The sequence below is a fragment of the Oncorhynchus gorbuscha genome, linkage group LG21 (genome assembly GCF_021184085.1).
Source record: "Oncorhynchus gorbuscha isolate QuinsamMale2020 ecotype Even-year linkage group LG21, OgorEven_v1.0, whole genome shotgun sequence".
NCBI classification, from domain to species: domain Eukaryota; kingdom Metazoa; phylum Chordata; class Actinopteri; order Salmoniformes; family Salmonidae; genus Oncorhynchus; species Oncorhynchus gorbuscha.
Window position 1 is genome coordinate 54,375,306 of NC_060193.1, and position 13,250 is coordinate 54,388,555.

General features: G+C 39.3%; 1 pseudogene; it reads left to right on the forward strand.

The window, feature by feature from the left end:
• LOC124008050 overlaps positions 1–13,250 on the forward strand; it is a 52,593-nt pseudogene that overhangs the window by 33,063 nt on the left and 6,280 nt on the right.

A 13,250-nucleotide genomic window follows, 5' to 3' on the forward strand; every position in this document is an offset into this window, starting at 1 on the left:
GACTGGAATAAACTCTGTTTCTGTTAAGTCGCTTTTGGGTCCTCATTCACCTGCATAACAGTATGTCCAGGTAGGCGCTGTGGTACCAGTATGTCCAGGTAGGAGCTGTGGTACCAGTATGTCCAGGTAGGAGCTGTGGTACCAGTATGTCCAGGTAGGAGCTGTGGTACCAGTATGTCCAGGTAGGAGCTGCGGTACCAGTATGTCCAGGTAGGAGCTGTGGTACCAGTATGTCCAGATAGGAGCTGCGGTACCAGTATGTCCAGGTAGGAGCTGTGGTACCAGTATGTCCAGTTAGGAGCTGTGGTACCAGTATGTCCAGGTAGGAGCTGTGGTACCAGTATGTCCAGGTAGGAGCTGTGGTACCAGTATGTCCAGGTAGGAGCTGTGGTACCAGTATGTCCAGGTAACCCATTGGTGTTCACATGGTATATTGTACAGGGAGTTTTACAGTACTTCAATAATGCCTGTAAATACAGTTGAAGTCGGAATTTTACATACACTTTAGCCAAGTACATTTGAAACTCAGTTTCACAATTCCTGACATTTAATCCAAGTAAAAATATCATGTCTTAGGTCAGTTAGGGGGTGGCAGCATAGACTAGTGGTTATAGTGTTGGACTTGTAACCAGAAGGTTGTGACTCCCGAGCTGACAAGGTACAAATCTGTCGTTCTGCCCCTGAACAGGCAGTTAACCCACTGTTCCTAGGCAGTCATTGAAAATAAGAATGTGTTCTTAACTGACTTGCCTAGTTAAACAAAGGTAAAATAAATGTTAGGAACATTACTTTATTTTAAGAATGTGAAATTTCTGAAAAATAGTAGAGAATTATTTACTTCAGCTTCTATTTCTTTCATCACATTGCCGGGGGTCAGAAGTTTACATAAACTCAATTAGTATTTGGTAGTATTGCCTTTACATTGTTTAACTTCAGTCAAATGTTTCGGATAGCCTTCCACAAGCTTCCCACAATCAGTTGGGTGAATCTTGGCCCATTCCTCCTGACAGAGCTGGTGTAACTGAGTCAGGTTTGTAGGCCTCCTTGCTCACACGCTTTTTCAGTTTTGCCCACACATTTTCTATAGGATTGAGGTCAGGGCTTTGTGATGGCCACTTCAATACCTTGACTTTGTTTCCTTAGGCCATTTTACCACAACTTTGGAAGTATGCTTGGGGTCATTGTCCATTTGGAAGACTCATTTGCGACCAAACTTTAACTTCCTGACTGATGTCATGAGATGTTGTTTCAATATATCCACATAATTTTCCTACCTCATGATGCCATATATTTTGTGAAGTGGCTGTTTAAGGGCACAGTCAACTTAGTGTATGTAAACTTCTGACTCAGTGGATTTGTGATACAGTGAATTATAAGTGAAATAATCAGTCTGTAAACAGTTGTTGGAAAACTTACTTTTGTCATGCACAAAGTAGATGTCCTAACAGACTTGCCAAAACTATAGTTTGATAACAAGACATTTGCGGAGTGGATGAAAAAAACGAGTTTTAATGATTCCAACCTATGTTTACGTAAACTTCCGACTTCAACTGTACTTCTTGAAGTTGTAGATACCCATAAGAACAGGAAACATTTCTACTTTACCAAACTGTCAGATTCTAGAATAGGCTACGTAAAACAAAGTTTCTATTTTGTTTCTGTGTTACTTTGTAGAGAATAATTGAGCTGGAAGGACATGAAATGACCCACAGTCTTGGTTTTGTGGACGAGGTTGGGTTCAATCTGGCCAAAGACAGGAGACGTGGACGCAATCTCATTGGACACCGAGTCACAATTGCCACACCAAGCCAACGTGGGGACAATATTACAATGTGTGCTGCCATTTCTGAGAATGGTGTGAGAACACATATTCACACATTGGGCCCTGTAACAGCCAACTTCTCCTGTCCTTCCTAAATACACTTTACAGAGACCTAATAGCAGAACACCAAAGAGGTTTAGTTAGACCAGATTTGACAAATGATGTAATTGTGTGGGATGTCAGCTTCCAACGAACCAACATCGTTAGGGAATGGTTTGCTGGGCATGAAACATTAACAATGGATTCCCTTCCATCATCCTCCCCAATCCTGAATCCGATAGAAGAGGTTTTTTCAGCATGGAGGTGGAAAGAATATGACTGTCGGGCACAAGATCAGATGTCTCTGTTAGATGCCGTGAATGCTGCTTGTGAGGACATGACAGGCGATCACTGCGGGGGGATGGTTGCTCCACATAAGGAGATCCCCCACCCCCGGTGCATCACAAGGGAAAAACAACAGATGTGATGTTGACAAACGTCTCTGGCCAGACCAACAAGAGTGACATGATGTCATTTTACAGAACCACCGCAGGGTTTTTTCATTGATGCAGGTGTCATTTTGTGGTAGATTTTATGTTCACTAAAAATGACTTTACATGTAAGAAATATGTCAACGTTGACATGCAAATGTGAATTTTCTGTTAACATGTAAAACATTGCTACTGTACAAAAATAATGGTACTGTATACATACAAATGTGCCATCCCTTTGACCTACTGTTGAAATCGGTTACTAATAAGCTCAGTGTGATGCACAATAGCATTCAGCTAGACACAACTGACATTCTGGTATAGTGCAGTCAGTGTCAACAAAAATGTATAACACAACTGACATTTTTAATGTAACAAACATTTCCAGGGTTGACTGACATGGTGAAAAAAAATCTAAACATTTTGACCAGTACGGCTCACGCGGTGACAAAACAACGTTTCAGTTTGGTGGCATTGGCCAATTTACTGACACAATAAACTAGGTTTTGAAGCATGAATTAAATGTTTTGGGTGAGTTACTACATTTTGCAGTCATGCAATAGAGTCGGGATGTCCCATAAAACAGTTGTGACAATTACACTTACAGTTTAGAGAACGTTCAGACTGTGTCAAAAAATTAGTCAAAGCGATTGAGGAAAACTGTAATAGAACGTATCGAATGGAGTTAAACTGTCTTCATAACTGTAATAGAACGTAGCAGATGGAGTTAAACTGTCTTCATAACTAATAGAACGTATCGAATGGAGTTAAACTGTCTTCATAACTGTAATAGAACGTAGCAGATGGAGTTAAACTGTCTTCATAACTGTAATAGAACGTAGCAGATGGAGTTAAACTGTCTTCATAACTGTAATAGAACGTATCGAATGGAGTTAAACTGTCTTCATAACTGTAATAGAACGTAGCAGATGGAGTTAAACTGTCTTCATAACTGTAATAGAACGTATCGAATGGAGTTAAACTGTCTTCATAACTGTAATAGAACGTAGCAGATGGAGTTAAACTGTCTTCATAACTGTAATAGAACGTATCGAATGGAGTTAAACTGTCTTCATAACTGTAATAGAACGTAGCAGATGGAGTTAAACTGTCTTCATAACTGTAATAGAACGTAGCAGATGGAGTTAAACTGTCTTCATAACTGTAATAGAACGTATCGAATGGAGTTAAACTGTCTTCATAACTGTAATAGAACGTAGCAGATGGAGTTAAACTGTCTTCATAACTGTAATAGAACGTATCGAATGGAGTTAAACTGTCTTCATAACTGTAATATAACGTATCGAATGGAGTTAAACTGTCTTCATAACTGTAATAGTTAAACTGTCTTCATAACTGTAATAGAACGTAGCAGATGGAGTTAAACTGTCTTCATAACTGTAATAGAACGTATCGAATGGAGTTAAACTGTCTTCATAACTGTAATAGAACGTAGCAGATGGAGTTAAACTGTCTTCATAACTGTAATAGAACTGTCTTCATAACGTAGCAGATGGAGTTAAACTGTCTTCATAACTGTAATAGAACGTAGCAGATGGAGTTAAACTGTCTTCATAACTGTAATAGAACGTATCGAATGGAGTTAAACTGTCTTCATAACTGTAATAGAACGTAGCAGATGGAGTTAAACTGTCTTCATAACTGTAATAGAACGTATCGAATGGAGTTAAACTGTCTTCATAACTGTAATAGAACGTAGCAGATGGAGTTAAACTGTCTTCATAACTGTAATAGAACGTAGCAGATGGAGTTAAACTGTCTTCATAACTGTAATAGAACGTATCGAATGGAGTTAAACTGTCTTCATAACTGTAATAGAACGTAGCAGATGGAGTTAAACTGTCTTCATAACTGTAATAGAACGTATCGAATGGAGTTAAACTGTCTTCATAACTGTAATAGAACGTAGCAGATGGAGTTAAACTGTCTTCATAACTGTAATAGAACGTAGCAGATGGAGTTAAACTGTCTTCATAACTGTAATAGAACGTATCGAATGGAGTTAAACTGTCTTCATAACTGTAATAGAACATAGCAGATGGAGTTAAACTGTCTTCATAACTGTAATAGAACGTATCGAATGGAGTTAAACTGTCTTCATAACTGTAATAGAACGTAGCAGATGGAGTTAAACTGTCTTCATAACTGTAATAGAACGTATCGAATGGAGTTAAACTGTCTTCATAACTGTAATAGAACGTAGCAGATGGAGTTAAACTGTCTTCATAACTGTAATAGAACGTATCGAATGGAGTTAAACTGTCTTCATAACTGTAATAGAACGTAGCAGATGGAGTTAAACTGTCTTCATAACTGTAATAGAACGTATCGAATGGAGTTAAACTGTCTTCATAACTGTAATAGAACGTATCGAATGGAGTTAAACTGTCTTCATAACTAATAGAACGTATCGAATGGAGTTAAACTGTCTTCATAACTGTAATAGAACGTATCGAATGGAGTTAAACTGTCTTCATAACTAATAGAACGTATCGAATGGAGTTAAACTGTCTTCATAACTGTAATAGAACGTATCGAATGGAGTTAAACTGTCTTCATAACTGTAATAGAACGTAGCAGATGGAGTTAAACTGTCTTCATAACTGTAATAGAAGAATGGAGTTAAATCGAATGGAGTTAAACTGTCTTCATAACTGTAATAGAACGTAGCAGATGGAGTTAAACTGTCTTCATAACTGTAATATAACGTATCGAATGGAGTTAAACTGTCTTCATAACTGTAATATAACGTATCGAATGGAGTTAAACTGTCTTCATAACTGTAATATAACGTATCGAATGGAGTTAAACTGTCTTCATAACTGTAATAGAACGTAGCAGATGGAGTTAAACTGTCTTCATAACTGTAATATAACGTATCGAATGGAGTTAAACTGTCTTCATAACTGTAATAGAACGTATCGAATGGAGTTAAACTGTCTTCATAACTGTAATATAACGTATCGAATGGAGTTAAACTGTCTTCATAACTGTAATAGAACATAGCAGATGGAGTTAAACTGTCTTCATAACTGTAATAGAACGTAGCAGATGGAGTTAAACTGTCTTCATAACTGTAATAGAACGTAGCAGATGGAGTTAAACTGTCTTCATAACTGTAATATAACGTATCGAATGGAGTTAAACTGTCTTCATAACTGTAATAGAACGTAGCAGATGGAGTTAAACTGTCTTCATAACTGTAATAGAACGTAGCAGATGGAGTTAAACTGTCTTCATAACTGTAATAGAACGTAGCAGATGGAGTTAAACTGTCTTCATAACTGTAATATAACGTATCGAATGGAGTTAAACTGTCTTCATAACTGTAATAGAACGTATCGAATGGAGTTAAACTGTCTTCATAACTGTAATAGAACGTAGCAGATGGAGTTAAACTGTCTTCATAACTGTAATAGAACGTAGCAGATGGAGTTAAACTGTCTTCATAACTGTAATATAACGTATCGAATGGAGTTAAACTGTCTTCATAACTGTAATAGAACGTAGCAGATGGAGTTAAACTGTCTTCATAACTGTAATGGAGTTAAACTGTCTTCATAACGTATCGAATGGAGTTAAACTGTCTTCATAACTGTAATAGAACGTAGCAGATGGAGTTAAACTGTCTTCATAACTGTAATATAACGTATCGAATGGAGTTAAACTGTCTTCATAACTGTAATAGAACGTAGCAGATGGAGTTAAACTGTCTTCATAACTAATAGAACGTATCGAATGGAGTTAAACTGTCTTCATAACTGTAATAGAACGTATCGAATGGAGTTAAACTGTCTTCATAACTAATAGAACGTATCGAATGGAGTTAAACTGTCTTCATAACTGTAATAGAACGTATCGAATGGAGTTAAACTGTCTTCATAACTGTAATAGAACGTAGCAGATGGAGTTAAACTGTCTTCATAACTGTAATAGAACGTATCGAATGGAGTTAAACTGTCTTCATAACTGTAATAGAACGTAGCAGATGGAGTTAAACTGTCTTCATAACTGTAATATAACGTATCGAATGGAGTTAAACTGTCTTCATAACTGGAGTTAAACTGTCTTATAACTGTAATCGCAGATGGAGTTAAACTGTCTTCATAACTGTAATATAACGTATCGAATGGAGTTAAACTGTCTTCATAACTGTAATAGAACGTAGCAGATGGAGTTAAACTGTCTTCATAACTGTAATATAACGTATCGAATGGAGTTAAACTGTCTTCATAACTGTAATAGAACGTATCGAATGGAGTTAAACTGTCTTCATAACTGTAATATAACGTATCGAATGGAGTTAAACTGTCTTCATAACTGTAATATAACGTATCGAATGGAGTTAAACTGTCTTCATAACTGTAATAGAACGTAGCAGATGGAGTTAAACTGTCTTCATAACTGTAATAGAACGTATCGAATGGAGTTAAACTGTCTTCATAACTGTAATATAACGTATCGAATGGAGTTAAACTGTCTTCATAACTGTAATAGAACGTAGCAGATGGAGTTAAACTGTCTTCATAACTGTAATAGAACGTAGCAGATGGAGTTAAACTGTCTTCATAACTGTAATAGAACGTAGCAGATGGAGTTAAACTGTCTTCATAACTGTAATATAACGTATCGAATGGAGTTAAACTGTCTTCATAACTGTAATAGAACGTATCGAATGGAGTTAAACTGTCTTCATAACTGTAATAGAACGTAGCAGATGGAGTTAAACTGTCTTCATAACTGTAATAGAACGTAGCAGATGGAGTTAAACTGTCTTCATAACTGTAATATAACGTATCGAATGGAGTTAAACTGTCTTCATAACTGTAATAGAACGTATCGAATGGAGTTAAACTGTCTTCATAACTGTAATAGAACGTAGCAGATGGAGTTAAACTGTCTTCATAACTGTAATATAACGTATCGAATGGAGTTAAACTGTCTTCATAACTGTAATAGAACGTATCGAATGGAGTTAAACTGTCTTCATAACTGTAATAGAACGTATCGAATGGAGTTAAATCATAACGTAATAGAACGAATGGAGTTAAACTGTCTTCATAACTGTAATAGAACGTAGCAGATGGAGTTAAACTGTCTTCATAACTGTAATAGAACGTAGCAGATGGAGTTAAACTGTCTTCATAACTGTAATAGAACGTAGCAGATGGAGTTAAACTGTCTTCATAACTGTAATAGAACGTAGCAGATGGAGTTAAACTGTCTTCATAACTGTAATATAACGTAATCGAATGGAGTTAAACTGTCTTCATAACTGTAATAGAACGTAGCAGATGGAGTTAAACTGTCTTCATAACTGTAATAGAACGTAGCAGATGGAGTTAAACTGTCTTCATAACTGTAATATAACGTATCGAATGGAGTTAAACTGTCTTCATAACTGTAATAGAACGTAGCAGATGGAGTTAAACTGTCTTCATAACTGTAATAGAACGTATCGAATGGAGTTAAACTGTCTTCATAACTGTAATAGAACGTAGCAGATGGAGTTAAACTGTCTTCATAACTGTAATAGAACGATCGAATGGAGTTAAACTGTCTTCATAACTGTAATAGAACGTAGCAGATGGAGTTAAACTGTCTTCATAACTGTAATAGAACGTAGCAGATGGAGTTAAACTGTCTTCATAACTGTAATAGAACGTATCGAATGGAGTTAAACTGTCTTCATAACTGTAATAGAACGTAGCAGATGGAGTTAAACTGTCTTCATAACTGTAATAGAACGTATCGAATGGAGTTAAACTGTCTTCATAACTGTAATAGAACGTAGCAGATGGAGTTAAACTGTCTTCATAACTGTAATATAACGTATCGAATGGAGTTAAACTGTCTTCATAACTGTAATAGAACGTAGCAGATGGAGTTAAACTGTCTTCATAACTGTAATAGAACGTAGCAGATGGAGTTAAACTGTCTTCATAACTGTAATAGAACGTAGCAGATGGAGTTAAACTGTCTTCATAACTGTAGATACACACACACACACACACAAACGCACACATCCCCACCTGTGCAGGGTGGGAGTTTATCTTGTATTGTTTACGTTAAGTGTATTGCAATCATGAAGTCTTTTAAATTACCCTTGAGGACCTCAATGCAATAATGTTAATGCTATTTTATTGAAGTTATGCATATCTGATCAGTGTTGCTTTGGATTTATCTGTGTGTGTGTGTGTGTGTGTGTGTGTGTGTGTGTGTGTGTGTGTGTGTGTGTGTGTGTGTGTGTGTGTGTGTGTGTGTGTGTGTGTGTGTGTGTGTGTGTGTGTGTGTGTGTGTGTGTGTGTGTGTGTGTGTGTGTGTGTGTGTTAGGACAGATCCTCCCCTACTAGATGCCTTCATCATGGATAAAGCTCTATTGGACTATGAAGTCTCCATCGATGCCGAGTGTAAACTAGCGACTGTGGGCAAGCCTTTTGCTATAGAGGGTAAGATAGACATAGACACACACACACACAACGTTAGAAAGGTTTTTTCACTGCTATGGCTAGTCTGAGTGCCAGTCTGTTGTGCCATCATGCCAACTCATTGTTATTCAGTGTCAGGCCAAACATGTTTGACTTGACAATGACAACAAGGAATTTGGCAAGAGAACTAACAGATCTGGGACCAGGCTAGCTATTCACTGTGACAGACAGATGATTTAACTTGTGTGTATGTTTGTGTGTGTGTGTGTTTGTGTGAGTATGTGTGTGGGTGTGCATGTGTGTGTGTGTGTGCATGTGTGTGTGTCCAGGGTATGGTATAGGTGTTGCCCAAGGCTCTCCTCTCACTGCCAACATGTCTGAATTCATCAGTCGCTACAAGTCAGAAGGGGTAGCACACACACACACACACACACACACACACACACACACACACACACACACACACACACACACACACACACACACATTACACACACACACACACACACACACACACACACACACACACACACACAGGCATACAGCATGTGTAGTATTTCAGCAATGAAATGACAGGCCCCCACCTGCCTCGACTTCACCTGTCAGATTTGAAGTTGAAACATAGTATTTTTGAGTTCAGGTATAAAGCACTGGGGAACAGTGACATTCTGTGTGATGGCCTCTCATGTTGTTATCACTGCGATTGTTTAGCCCAACGGTATTCGCAAGTTACAGATGTGCATATCACCCTCATTTTCTTCACTATTTCATTGACATGTTTTGTTGATCTGACACTAGTATTAACATGATGTGTTGTACCAGGTACATGGACATATTACATGAGAAATGGTACAAGGTGGTGCCATGTGGGAAACGAGTGTTCACTAACACTGAGGTGAGTGTGTGTGTGTGTGTGTGTGTGTGTGTGTGTGTGTGTGTGTGTGTGTGTGTGTGTGTGTGTGTGTGTGTGTGTGTGTGTGTGTGTGTGTGTGTGTGTGTGTGTGTGTGTGTGTGTGTGTGTGTGTGTGTGTGTGTGTGTGTGTGTGTGTGTGTGTGTGTGTGTGTGTGTGTGTGTGTGTGTGTGTGTGTTGAAGGTCATAGTCGACAGAAGCAACAACCAAACTCTTTCTATATACTGTGGTGTCTGTGTTTGTTGTCTGACCTCTGACTGACCTCTAACTGCCAGACAGACTCCTCATAGATTTAGCTGACAAAATGGTACTCCTTCTTCACAATCACAAACTCACACCTGCTTCCCCATAGTGTTGGTATACAGCCAGCCTAGCCAGAATTCTAGTCCCGTATCTCAGCCTCCCGCTGGGACAGAGACAAACAGGACTCGCTTCCAGGCACATACACACACACACACACACACACACGCACACACACACACACACACACACACACACACACACACACACACACACAACACACACACACACACACACACACACACACACACACACACACACACACACTCTCCAATCTTCAGACCTGATATATAGCTGCTGGCAAAGACTCTTTTACCTTCCCTCCCCTCCTAGTCCTTGGCATATGAGATAAAAATCTGTGATGTGTGTGTGTGTGTGTGTGTGTGTGTGTGTGTGTGTGTGTGTGTGTGTGTGTGTGTGTGTGTGTGTGTGTGTGTGTGTGTGTGTGTGTGTGCGTGTGTGTGTGTGTGTGTGTGTGTGTGTGTGTGTGTGCGTGTGTGTGTGTGTGTGTGTGTGTGTGTGTGTGTAGATAGTGTTTACTACTACAGCCTCTCCCCAGAGAGAGGAAGGCTTAGGGCCATGAGAAACTCTCTGTATCAGAGGGATGATATTCTTCATATTTATGCAGAAGTTAAAATACATAGAGCAGACTTGAGGCAGTTCTACAGAATAACAACATGAGGCAGGACAGAAGTCCACGATCCAAGGTGTACCTCTGGGTCACATGGGGTGGCTCACATTGTGTCGTTCCAGGTGCTTCTAGAGGAAATAGACAGAGAAACGATGGCAGTGTTTTGCCTGATAAGTGTGCTTGTAGTTTCCCATAGAGACCGTATGTGCGTGCAGCGTGCGGTAATGAGTGTGTATGTGTGCTATTCGTTCTGGTCAGAAGACTTGTGTCCCTGTAGATCATGGGGATGGAGATGGTTATTATGGGATGGCAGAGAGAGAAGGACATGGTCCTGTTTGGATACTTACTGCCTTCTTAAAAGGGGCAATCTGCAGTTGAAACTAAAACGAAGCGCTCTCCCTGTTTCAGTAAAAAGCTGAGGGAAGGGGCTGGAGAAATCTAACCACTCTCAAATTCATAGACAGCGCTATGGATGCTAGGACTGACCATCCATGATATCAACATTTTCGAGGTTATATAGTGTTTGTTTACATTTACTATGTTTACACACATTTGAGTAAAACAAGCTAATATTTTACAGCCAGCAGCATACCACCCTACAGCATAACACCCAGCATCTCACTGCTGGCTGGCTTCTGAAGCTAACTAGGGTTGGTCCCTGGATGGGAGACCAGATGTTGCTGGAAGTGGTGTTGAGGGCCAGTAGGAGGCACCCTTTCCTCTGGTCTAAAAAAAATATCCCAATGCCCCAGGGCAGTGATTGGGGACATTGCCCTGTGTAGGGTGCCGTCTTTCTGATGGAATGTTAAACGGGTGTCCTGACTCTCTGTGGTCCACTAAAGATCCCATGGCACTTATTGTAAGAGTAGGGGTGTGAAACCTAAATTCCCAATCTGGCCCTCATACCATCACAGTCACCTAATCATCCCCAGTTGCCAATTGGCTCATTCATCCCCTTCCTCTCCCCTGTAACTATTCCCGAGGTTGTTGCTGTAAATGAGAATGTGTTCTCAGTCAACTTACCTGGTAAAATAAGGATTAAATAAATAGTGTTTTGATGGGGTATGACAGTTGAACTAAGCTCATGAGGCATTAATTAGTAAGTTATACTCTTCAAGAATCAATCAAATCAAATGTTATTTGTCACATACACATGGTTAGCAGATGTCAATGCGAGTGTAGCGAAATGGATACATTCTCACCAAAATTGTAGCAACTGCAGATTGCCCCGTTAAGGTCATCACTGATAGGTGGAAGCAACTGGCTCGAGTTTTGCTCAGAGCCAGTGATGTGATGATGTCAGGTGACGGAGAAAGTGGAACTACTGGTTCACTCTGCCATCTAGAGGCCACTGTTAGAACCACAGTCAACCTCATACCTTAAGGCAAAATGGGGACTGTGAAGACACATAGACCATTTAATGCATTTTGTATTGTATTTTGCATTTTATTATGTATATGATGCGTGGTTGGGTTACGACTGTTATATGTGGTTGTCTCACTTGGCTATCTTAAGAGGAATGCACTAGCTGTGGGTCAGTCTGGATGGGAGCGTCTGCTGAATGACTAAATTGTAATGTAAATGTAGTGCTATGTATGTATATTTACAGTATGTATAATGTGTCTTTTATTTGTCGTGTTGTGTTTCCTGTTTGGACCCCAGGATGAGTAGAGTCACTGACTGCCTCAGCAGCAGCTAACTACGGAACCTAATAATAAATACTCTCTCACCCTCTCTAACCCTCTCTTACACTATATATATCTCTCTCCCTCTTTCTCTCTCTCACACCCTCTCTTATCCTCTTTCTCTCCCTCTTTCTGACTCTCTCTCTTTCCCAGAATTTATCGATGGGGATAGATCATTTCTCAGGCCTGTTTGTGATGTTGTGTGTGGGGGTGGTTGGAGCCATTTTTACCTTGGCAGCTGAACACACCTTCTATCACCTAGCCCTGCCCCGGCTACGGCGGTCACACACTCACCTACTGGTTGCATACCAGCCAGGTATGTAGGTACACCCCCCCCCCCACACACACACACACACACACACACTCATGAACTAGATCTATAGCAAGCCACCAAGCTTTTAATAGTATCTAAGATAATTAGAATTTCACACTTTTAAAAACATATTATCAAGGTGATCTTATCAAGGTGATCTTACCACTCTGATCTTATCAAGGTGATCTTAACAATGGGATCTTACCACTGTGATCTTAACAATGGGATCTTACCACTGTGATCTTAACAAGGTGATCTTACCACTGTGATCTTACCACTGTGATCTTATCAAGGTGATCTTTAGTGAGTGAATGTTCTCTCATCTGTGTTGTATTATCTATCTGTTGACAGAAGATCCATCGAGCCCTGAACACCCCTTACAAGGACGTAGGGAAAGAGTTGATTGGCCTGGACCACAAGTAAAGAAACACTGATCAATACTATCTATATTAGAGTAGAGGTTATCAATACTGTCTATATTAGAGTATAGGTTATCAATACTGTCTATATTAGAGTATAGGTTATCAATACTGTCTATACTAGAGTATAGGTTATCAATACTGTCTATATTAGAGTATAGGTTATCAATAATGTCTATATTAGGGCATATGTTATCAACACTGTCTATATTAGGGCATAGGTTATCAATACTGTCTATATTCGAGCATA